Below are 12,184 nucleotides of genomic sequence, written 5' to 3' on the forward strand. Positions count from 1 at the left end.
GAAAACAGTGATTTATGACAGTTTTTCACACTTATGACCATTGCAGCATCTCTGAGGTCACGTGATTTATATTCAGATCAGAGGTGGGTTTCAGCAGGTTCTGACCAGTTCTGGAGAACCGGTAGCGGAAATTTTGAGTAGTTCGGAGAACCGGTAGTAAAAATTCTAACTGGCCCCGCCCCCATCTATTCTCTGCCTCCTAAGTCCCAGCTGATCGGGAGGAAAGGGGGATTTTGCAGTATCCTTCCCCTGGAGTGGGGAGGGAATGGGGATTTTGCAGCATCCTTCCCCTGGAGCGAGGTGGGAATGAAGATTTTACAGTATCCTTCCCCTGCCATGCCCACCAAGCAACGCCCACTATGCCATGCCATACCCACCAAGCCACGCCCACAAAACCGGTAGTAAAATTTTTTGAAACCCACCATTGATTCAGATGCTTGACAACTGACTCAGGTTTATGACGGTTGCAGTGTTCAGGGGTCATTTTGCGACCTTCTGACAGGCAAAGTCAGAAACCAGGTTCATCTAGCAACCATGTTACTAATTTAACAACTGCAGTGATTCGCTTAATAAACATGGCAAGAAAAGTCATAACGTGGGACAAATTCACATAAAAAATGTTTTGCTTAACAACATAAATTTTGGGCTCAATTGTGGCTGTAAGTTGAGGTCTACCTAGCCAAGGATGTCTCAGAATTTGCAAGATGAGCAAGTCTTGGAACTGATTTTAAATGTCAAAACAATTGGATGGAATTGATTCCCAGTCACTTGGTTTACTAATAATTTGCCAGAAAAAAAAAGAGAAAAATGAACCTTCCTCCTGAAATGAAGATGAGAACATTGGAAACCAACTGAGCAAGACTGTAACTCAATGGCACAATATATATTCTCTCAGGCCAAAAAAATCTAACTCAGTTCTGAGCAACTGCAGTTCTTTCTTTTTTCTGTTCTTTTTTAAAAGAAAAGGTGGCATCATATGGGAAAATAATGGGAAAGACTGAAGATGAATCAGAATCAAAATAGAGCTGGAAGGGACCTTGGAGATCTTCTAGTCCAACCCCTTGCCAAAGCAGGAGATCCTATACTATTTCAGACAAGTGACTGTCCAGTCTCTTCTTAAAAGCCTCCAGTGATGAAGCATCCACAAGAATTAATGAAAAGGATTACAGGCAATCCTTGACTTACAACAACCCTGTTTCCCCGAAAATAAGACACCCCCTGATAATAAGCCCAATCGTATTAAATAATAAGCCCAAATGTATTAAAATAAGCCTCCCCAAAAAATAAGCCCTCCCTGAAAATATTTAAACGCAGAGCTGGAAATCAAGTAACATGGCAAGAGGGGCCCCATCTTGTGCCACGCACCCCAAAATAATAAGACCTCCCCCAAAATAAGGCCAAATGCTTATTTTGGGGTTCACAAAAATATAAGACAGGCAGGATGGGTTCTACTTACCATTACTACCAGTTCGCAGTGCGCCTGCACGCTCTTCTGCGCATGCGCAGAAGCTTCTGCAAATGCGCAGATCATCTCTTCTCTGTGGGAGCATCAACGCTCTGGAATGAACTCCCCCCTGGCCTACGTCAAGTGCCTGATCTTCGGACCTTCCGTCGTGAGCTAAAAACATATTTATTTATTCAAGCGGGACTGGCATAAATAGATTGATTTTAAATTGGGGTTTTATTAATATTTTAAATTTTAAATTCATTTTAATTCTCAGCCGTTTAGTAATTGTTATATTTTAATTCGTTTTAATTGTATATATCCTGTATTTTATTCTGGCTGTACACCGCCCTGAGTCCTTCGGGAGAAGGGCGGTATAAAAATTTAATAAAATAAAATAAATAAATAAATAAATAAATAAATAAATAAATAAATAATCTATGATGATGTCTGGGTAAGTGGGCGGATCCTCCCGCCAGTTTTACTACCAGTTCTTGCGAACTGGTCCGAACCGGGGGCAACCCACCACTGAAGACAGGGTCTTATTTTTGGGAAAACACGGTATTTGTTTAGTAACTGTTCAAAGTTACAAAAAAGCACTAAAAAAAAAGGACATGGCTATTTTTCACACTTGCAACCATTGCAGCATCTGTTGTGCCTCGTCCTCCCTCCTCTCCTCAGCCAGGCCCCTCCTGTTGCCTCCCGGGCCTGCTATCAGATTCAGAGTCTGATAATGAAGAGGAACGGCCTGGCATGCCTCCAGCCCCCAGCCCTGGCCCCATGCCCGGACAGAATGTCAGGAATGAACAAACAAACCTCACTCCTACAGCGTGTGAGCAGGGAGCCAGCCACGTGCTGGAATTACCGGCAGCAGATCCAGAGGAAGGGAATTCACAGTGGACGGATCCCCGCTTCCGGAGATCTGAGAGGCGATGTCAGCAGAAGGAAGGGAGGGGCAGGCCTGGATAAGTGCTGAGTCATGGAGCCACACCCTACAGCCTATATAAAGGATCAGCTTGAGTCAAGCAACTTTGAGTCAAGCAAAGTCTCCTTTAGTTTGCTGAAGTCACAACTTAGATTCCTGCCTGCCCTGAGAAATCTGAAAGGAATTTGGCAAAGCTGCAGAGGCTTCGTGGCCACGCTTGATACGGACTTCCTAGACCCGGTCGTCGGAGGAGAAGTGGGACACGACAGCATCCCCCTGGTCACGTGACGAAAATCACATGAGATGCTTGGCAACTGGCTTGTATTTATGATGGTTGCAGTGTCCTAGGCTCATGGGATTGCCTTTTGTGATCTTTGGACGAGCAAATCCAATGGGGAAACCATATTCACTTTACAACTGTACTACTACCTGAACAACTGCAGTGATTCACTTAACAACTCTGGCAAGAGAGATTGTAAAATGGGACAAAACCCACTTAACTTAACTACTGTCTTGCTTAGCAACAGTTACTTGGGGCTCAGTTGTGGTTGTAAGCTGAGGACTACCCGGAAAAGAATTAAAAGAATGAAATCTTGGATATTGGATGAAGTTGAGATTCACTATAGTGGATGAATCGGAAGAGAGGAAAAGAAGGATATAAATAAAACAAGCAAAGTGAATTAAAACAAATCAGCATGTGGATTTTTATGGATGCATATTTCAACATTAAACCATTATAAATTACAATTTATGCGCATGTACATTTTAAATAATTTGTAGGACTGGCAATACGATCATATCAATATTAAGTGGCCCTGAATGAAATGGGACAAGGAAAAGAGTGGGTAATATACAGTGCTGTATATTATACCGGGATATTATAATTGACGCATAAGATAAAGGGAATTTACTTTGACGAAACCAAATTCCAAGAATATCTCACAGCTTCAGATGCAAATTTTTTGGGAAGGAAGCATTCAATCCACTTTCCCTATCGCTTACCTTCCAGATTTCTTGGGGTCTCAGTTCTCATCATGGCAGACTGTATATCTCTAGGGAAACTATGCGTTAAACCAGGGTGAAATTCAGCAGGTTCTTTTTTTTTTTTATTACTTTTTTTACAACAAACAAACAAAAAGAAAATACATTATTACACCCTTGTGCTATACATAAAAGGAAGATTTGGGTCTTCGGATATATCCTCATGATTGCCAAAATCCACGTTCTCGAGGTACAGGTACTGAAGCGTCCAATGTTCCAAGCGCAAAGTCCACAAATGGTTTCCAAGTCTTCCAGAAAATATCTTCTTTATACACACCACTTCTAATTTTAATATCACATGTCATTTTATCATTTAAAGCTAATTTCCACATTTCAGAATTCCACTCTTCTATTCTAAAAATCACATCTAGTTTCCAATATCTAGCTATTATAATTCTACCTATTAACATTGAGAGTGGAAACTATATTATTGTTGGTAATTAAGGAAATAGAATTAACAAAATATGAAAAAGAATTGATTAGAATTATGATTGAAATTCAGCAGGTTCTGAAAGGTTCTGGAGAACCGGTAGCGGAAATTTTGAGTAGTTTGGAGAACCGGTAAATACCACCTCTGGCTGGCCCCAGAGTGGGATGGGAATGGAGATTTTGCAATATCCTTCCCCTGCCACCCGCACCAAGCCATGCCCACAGAACTGGTAGGGAAAATTTTTGAATTTCACCCCTGCGTTAAACCCACACTGGCTGGGGAATTCTGGGAGTTGAAGTCTACATCTCTTAAAGCTACCACAGTTGAGAAACACTGCCTTAAGCCATAAGCATGACTCAATAAACTGCACTTGCATTTATTAAAATTGTCAAAAATATAAACGAGCCTATGGCAGGCCTTTGTTTACTTCCCCTCCTACGACTCAGAAGGTGGTATTATCAGAAGACAAAGCAAAACAAAAGCCACTGGAGGGCCCACAATAACCTTTGCAGCGGCACTGAATGTACAATCATATCCTTTGTTCTTTTAAATGCTAAGCTTTGGAATTAATAACGTTAATTATATTGTTTCAAAACAACAAGGTGACAGTTTTCCCCATCACTTGCATAAAGAACAAAACCAAACATGTTGTGAATATTTTAAGCTATTCCATTTACTTATTCATTATATTTTGCTTTTCAGAAGGGGAATGTAGAATTTGTGTTTTCCATCCATGTTCTAATTGACAACAGTGGTTTCAGTATTCTTTTCCCTAGCCCCATGTGTATTGGAGACTACTTCAGTATATATTAGTGACAACTCACAATCAAAATTATGTATCTTGTTATGTCACTCTGATGCCCACTTAAGTATGTACAGTATGTTTACTAGGTGATATTTGGGACCTGAGTGTATATTAGGAAGAAGATGATGTGGATTGTTTGGCTTTAAGTGCATTCTTTGAACCCATGATTGAGATTTGAAATGTATGACTTACTGTGTTTGGCAGATCCAGCTAACTATTATTTATTCAGTAACTGTGCTTATAGAAACACAGGATGTTAAGTAGAGCAGAGGTGGGTTTCAGCAGGTTCTGACCAGTTCTGGAGAACTGGTTGCAGAAATTTTGAGTAGTTCAGAGAACTGGTAGTAACAATTCTGACTGGCCCCGCCCCCATCTATTCTCTGCCTCCCAAGTCCCAGCTGATTGGGAGGAAATGGGGATTTTACAGTAACCTTCCCCTCGATTGGAGAGGGAATGGAGATTTTACAGTATCTTTCCCCTGCCACGCCCACCAAGCCATGCAACACCCACCAAGCCACACCCACAGAACGGGTAGTAAAAAAATTTGAAACCCACCACTGAACTAGAGGGTCTTATTTATATATTATATAAAGAGTATGAAAAGGAGATACAAGAGGTACAGATAGAAGGGAAGATTTGTAGCTCAGAGTTGAACTGTGGGGTTCTTGGTACTCTCTGAGCTTGGGTGGTTTCCTTGCAGATGTTTCATTACCCAACTAGGTAACATTATCAGTATGCCTCCATTTAGAAGCTGTTGCAAAAAATTATCCTAAATTCAGTTCCTAACTTTGAGGAAGAGTAATATAGGAAGTTTGCATCAGGGTAGAGAGCCCTCTTTTCAGAAAACACTAGAAAATATACAGTAATCATAACTGTAGGACTAAAGATAGTCCTCCTTTTGTGACTCCCTTGTTAAGCCACCATTCCCAGTTACAATGATGATGATGAAAAAGTAATTTACTAGCAACCCTTGCATTTACAACCTTCGCAGGGCTTTAAAGCAAAAGAAAACTGAAGTAAGATCATTAGCACAGTTGCAGTTTCACTTAGCGACCGCTTCATTTCATGACTGGGTTGTTGGTCCCAGTTGTGGTTGCTAAACAAGGACTAGCTGTATTGGGAAGGATGAAATAAAAAGAGAAAAAAGAAGAAGGACGCATTTTGATTCATGGCACAATTCTGTGACAGCTGCATCTTTGTTGTCTATAAGACATGAATTTATAAACTTTAAAAATGCTCTAAATAAAACTAATGAACTTACTAATGAATTCAGTGGGCTACATGGGAGCTGAGAATGAAACTGAGGAAGTAGTGCACTCCTGAAGCACAGAGAAATGTAGCTAATTCAGGAACACAATATTGGTAAAAGGTAAAAGTTCCCCTCGCACATACATGCTAGTCGTTCCTGACTATAGGAGGCAGTGCTCATCTCCATTTCAAAGCCAAAGAGCCAGCGCTGTCCGAAGACATCTCCGTGGTCATGTGGCCGGCATGACTAAATGCCAAAGGCATACGGAACACTCTTACCTTCCCACCAAAGGTGGTCCCTATTTTTCTACTTGCATTTTTTACGTGCTTTCGAACTGCTAGGTTGGCAGAAGCTGGAACAAGTAACAGGAGCTCACCCCGTTACGTGGCACTAGGGATTCGTACTGCTGAACTGCCGACCTTTCGATCAACAAGCTCAGCGTCTTATCCACTAAGCCACCGCGTCCCTACAATATTGGTATTTTCCTAAAAAAATATCACATTCCCCACTATTCTGTCAGAGCTGAAGAAGCTTCTTGGATGAGAAGTGAAATGCCTTCAGAAGAAAAAGCAAGAAAGTCCAATTGCCTCCTGAAAAAGCACCTTTGGGACAACCGTGACCTGGATGACTGAGAATCTCTACAGACTAAAAAATACCAAAAACAAAACAGTACCAGGTTTTTGAACCAGCAACCTTCTACTTATAAGGCAAGTGTTATAACCATTGTGTTATAATAATGTATGTGAACTACAGAAGAAACCATGGTAATTTATTAATAGGGGATGTTCTGCCTCTGCAAAGCAACTATTTTCACTTCACATTTTCACTTCACTTCACAGAAGCTAGTGGGTGGAGCTGGCTGTGAGGTGGGGAATGAGGGTGAGTACAGAGAAAGGACTAGGGGAGACATGATAACAGTGTTCCAATATCTCAGGGGCTGCCACAAAGAAGAGGAGACAAACTATTCTCCAAAGCACCTGAGGGTAGAACAAGAAGCAACGGGTGGAAACTAATCAAGGAGAGAAGCAACTTGGAACTAAGGAGAGATTTCCTGAAAGTTAGAGCAATTAATCAGCGGAACAATTTGCCTGCAGAAGTTGTGAATGCTCCAACACTGGAAATTTTTAAGAAAATGTTGGATAACCATTTGTCTGAAGTGATGTAGGGTTTCCTGCCTGGGCAGGGGGTTGGACTAGAAGGCCTCCAAGGTCCCTTCCAACTCTGTTGTTGTTGTTGTTGTTGTTGTTGTTATTAATGAGCTGTTGGCGTTGATCTGTAATAAAGAAAAATACACCAACCCAAACAGACAAGAATGTGCAAGGTGTACTTTAAGCAAGAGTTACTTTAAAACTGTAGCAAAGAACCCAGCCAAAAATTGCATTTGTGATGAAAACAAGGCCAATATAGAGCCACATCAATTATTCCTGCCCACCAAAAAAGGCCTATTTTAGAGAGGACTAGCAACCAGGCAGTACTGATAAGTCTCAGGTCATTAAAAAAAGGGGTGCGCAACACTTTGCTAGATCAAAACCAACATTTCTTGAAGGTTTTGATCCCTTAAGTTATATCAGGTATAAACCGTTTTAATTATTATTATAATTTTTAAAGTACCATTTTTATTGACAGGAGATTTCATTTTAACTGACAGTTTTCGAGGTATGGAAAATAGCGAGAGTTTTGCTGCCAGCAGTTTTCACTTTGAAGATAATGGGCATTAGAAACTGTTACTTGCAAAACTGCAAATAAAAAATGCCACACACCTGCTCCAGACCGTGGGCTGATTGCTGCCGGTTTATTCATTATGGATGGCTGCTTCCAGCAAGAGCTGACCTACAGAAAAGAGAAAATTGAATTGCCCAAACTGTTGGTTTTCTCATTTTAAAATGCTTTTAACTCTTTCGTATAAGTCATGCGCATTTCCCTGATTTGAGAATTTTTAAATCTACCTGAATTGGGACAAAATGCTTTTCATTCAGTAGCGTTGGATTGATTGATCAATCAATCAATTAAAAGATAGGTTGTTATTGTTATTGTTGTTGTTGATGACAGATAGATAGAGAAATAGATAGATAGATAGATAGATAGAGAGATAGATAGATAGATAGATAGAGACAGATACCGATAGAGATAGAGATAGAGATAGAGATGATAGATAGATAGATAGATAGATAGATAGATAGATAGATAGATAGATAGATAGAGATAGAGATAGATAGATAGAGATAGATAGATAGATAGTTAGAGATAGATAGATATAGATAGATGTAGACCTCACCCCATTCCTAAGAGGACTATAAGGGGTGTGCATAAGAGCACAAAAGTGCCTACTGTTCCTGTCCTATTGTTCCCTTTATTATATCAAATTAATATAGCTGATGCATATTCTTTACTTATATATATATATTTTCTTCATGATATGTTTTTTTTACTTATGACAATGTTTGTGTATATTGTTGTGACAAAATGAAATTAAAAAAATAGAGATAGACAGAGATAGATAGAGATAGATAGATAGATACAGATAGATAGCAGATAGAGGTAGATAGATAGATAGATATAGATATAGATAGATAGATAGATAGATAGATAGATAGATAGATACATAGAGATAGATAGACATAGATAGACATAGATAGATTTAGAAAAGAGAGAGAAATAGAGATAGATAGATAGATAGATAGATAGATAGATAGATAGATAGATAGAAAGAGATAGATAGATAGATATAGATAGATAGATGATAGATATAGCTATTGCCTTGAAATGCAAATGCATCTTTTAAAATTCCTTTTTTCAGATGTTAATACTCTTGTATTTTACCAGCTGACATGCCAACACAAGATCTCACAACATCCATGAAGCTTTCTCTATTTCTAATGTATGTTTAGACTCTGAGAAGCGATTTTTTTCTTCTTCAAAGAAAAATGAGAAAGTCCAGTTGCCTCTTGAAAAAGCACCTTTGGGACAACTTCAATTTGAGTCGAAGTCCACAGCGCATCTTCAAATTGCCAAGGTTGAGAAACACTGTCATCACCACTACACCACACGAAGTCTCCTACAGTAATGCTATTTTCAAGTACTCAGTGTCACAATGTCCAGAGAGACGGAACAATGCTTGGGTTGTTTTATAGTGTGGTTTTCATTATATTTTATAATGTGTTTTAATTATGAATTTCTGTGGGTATACTAGTATATTTGTTTATTTTTTTATTTATTTGTCAAACACAACAGTATATATAAGTATAAGCATGAAATAACCATACGAATTGGATGCAATCAAGGGAACATTAGGACAGGAACGGTAGGCACGCTGGTGCTCTTATGCACGCCCCTTACAGACCTCTTAGGAATGGGGTGACGTCAATAGTAGATAGTCTTTGGTTAAAGCTTTGGGGATTTTGGGAAGAGACCACAGAGTCAGGTAGTGCATTCCAGGCATTTACAACTCTGTTACTGAAGTCATATTTTCTACAATCAAGATTGGAGCGGTTCACATTAAGTTTAAATCTATTGTGTGCTCATGTATTGTTGCGATTGAAGCTGAAGTAATCTTCAACAGGAAGGACATTGTAGCAGATAATATTATGAGTTATACTCAGGTCATGCCGAAGGCGGTGGAGTTCTAAATTTTCTAAACCCAGGATTTCAAGTCTGGTGGCATAAGGTATTTTGTTGTAATCAGAGGATTGAAGAACTCTTCTTATAAAATATTTCTGGACACGCTCAATTGTATTAATGTCCGAAATGAGGTGTGGGTTCCAGACAGGTGAGCTGTATTCGAGAATTGGTCTAGCAAATGTTTTGTATGCTCTGGTTAGTAATGTAATCTTTCTGGAGAAGAAGGTATGCAAGATTAAGTTTACAACTCTTTTTGGCCTTTTTGGCAATGTAGTTGCAGTGGGCTTTGGCACTTAGACCGTTTGATACGAAAACTCCAAGGTCTTTAGTTAGTTGCCTTAGTAGCCATTGACGAGCAGGAAAATAGAAAATGAGCAGGAAATTCTGATGATAATTCAGAAATTGATCAGTGAGTGAGTGAATGAATGAATAAAGATTTGCTCTCGAAATACTGGTCTCATTGCCTTCTTTTTAGAAACACATGTAATGCTCATTGTCCCTTTTCTGAGGCCAGCTATCAACATTTTCCACCAGTGTTAAATCACACAACATTAGGATCACTGTCACATTAACCACAAAGGAAAGCGGACTCCAAATTTCTAATAACTCTTTCTCCCAAAAGATTAGAAGCAATTTCATCTGCCACCTTTACTGTACTGTCACTAAATCTTAGAAGATGTTTTCCTTTTAATAGAATAGAATAGAATAGAATAGAATAGAATAGAATAGAATAGAATAGAATAGAATAGAATAGAATAGAATTTTTATTGGCCAAGTGTGATTGGACACACAAGGAATTTGTCTTGGTGCATATGCTCTCAGTGTACATAAAAGAAAAGATACCTTCATCAAGGTACAACATTTACAACACAATTGATGATCAATATATCAATATAAATCATAAGGATTGCCAGCAACAAGTTATAGTCATACAGTCATAAGTGGAAAGAGATTGGCGATGGGAACTATGAAACGATTAATAGTAGTGCAGATTCAGTAAATAGTCTGACAGTGTTGAGGGAATTATTTGTTTAGCAGAGTGATGGCCTTCGGGAAAAAACTGTTCTTGTGTCTAGTTGTTCTGGTGTGCAATGCTCTATAGCGTCGTTTTGAGGGTAGGAGTTGAAACTGTTTATGTTCAGGATGCGAGGGATCTGCAAATATTTTCACGGCCCTCTTCTTGATTCGTGCAGTAAAGAGGTCCTCAATGGAAGGCAATGTACTGTAAGCAATGGTGGGATTCAGCTGGTTCGGGCCGGTTCAGGCGAACCGGTAGTAAAAATACTAGTTGGCCCCGTCCCGCCCCTACTTATTGGCCTCACATGCCTTAGAGTCACACCGCGACATAGCTGCAGCTGCTCTTTGGCTCCCTTGCCTCGACCACGTGGCCACGCTGCCCAGCCTGCTTACCTGCCTTTACGGCGGCCTACGACGTGGCAGCCTACGACGCGGCGGCCTACGACGTGGCGGCCTCCTGCTTGTCTTGGCCTGCTCCTGAACACCCGCCTTGAGCTGCTCCCGACCACTCCAGCAGCAGAACAGGTAATGTGTTGCTGCTACTCTTCACCTGGCCTGAGAAGGTAAGGCCAACGGCAGGGGTGGGGGCCTGCTGCGCTCGGCCAAAGGGGCTGCGGGGGGATGGATACCTAAGTTATTTGGGGAATGAAGAATGTTTATTTCTTCCAGGTCATGTATATGTTGAATTCTGTAATCTGAACCTTATGCTATTCTTTTAATCTCCATGGTAGCTGAATTCTTGTAAACATAATGATATTTTAGTCTTTGATTTGCTTTCTACCATTAGAGCTTGGCTGAATGCCTCAGACAGAAATAATAATGAGTATAGTCCTTTGGCAATAGAAGGAAGTATATATTTTATATTAGTGCACAGAAGCAATGTCACAAGATAAAAAGTAAACTTTTATCACTGACGTTATTTAGAGTGCGGAAAATGAATCAGTTTGTAAACCGGGGCGTATAATAACATTAGCTATCTTATTCTGTATTTGTTTTAGCGGCTCTTAACTCAGAAGAAATTAAGGTGATCCAAGAAATGTTTTTCCCGTTTAAATACTGGTAAACTTTTAAAACTCAGCAGGTACTGAAACATTTTGAAGTTGATAGATCAAGCAGTTCACTTAATACAGCTTCAGAGGTCTTGATAAACAACATTTTGTCTGAAGTTTCAAGCCGATGTGGCATTTCTTTGAAACTCCGCTGACCTGTCTCTGAAATGAATGGCAAATTAGTTTATACCAGCAGTGTTGATATTTCTTTTCCTGATTGTAGATGTACTGTCAGCTGGCTGGGTGTCCCAGGGGGATAGGGCAGAAAGATTGGTCTGCTTTTAGGCAGAGACAAGTCTGATTTTTGAAGTGATTCAGCGCTGAAGAGATCGAGTGATTGCTGTGGAGAAGCATCAGGCTTTCTGGTATGTCTGCATTGCTCCAATGGGATTCCCAAGGAACAAATTATGGATAATTTTAGTTTGGTAGATTAACATTTCCTTTCTTTTGCTAGGTCCCTGGAATTGAAGAGAAAATGGTCTAACCATAGAAATGATGTATTAATTATTTCATAGGGAGGGAGGGAAGGAGGGAAGGAAGGAAGGAAGGAAGGAAGGAAGGAAGGAAGGAAGGAAGGAAGGAAGGAAGGAAGGACGGGTCCTTGAT

The sequence above is a fragment of the Ahaetulla prasina genome, chromosome 3, assembly GCF_028640845.1.
Source record: "Ahaetulla prasina isolate Xishuangbanna chromosome 3, ASM2864084v1, whole genome shotgun sequence".
In the NCBI taxonomy this organism is placed as follows: Eukaryota; Metazoa; Chordata; class Lepidosauria; order Squamata; family Colubridae; genus Ahaetulla; species Ahaetulla prasina.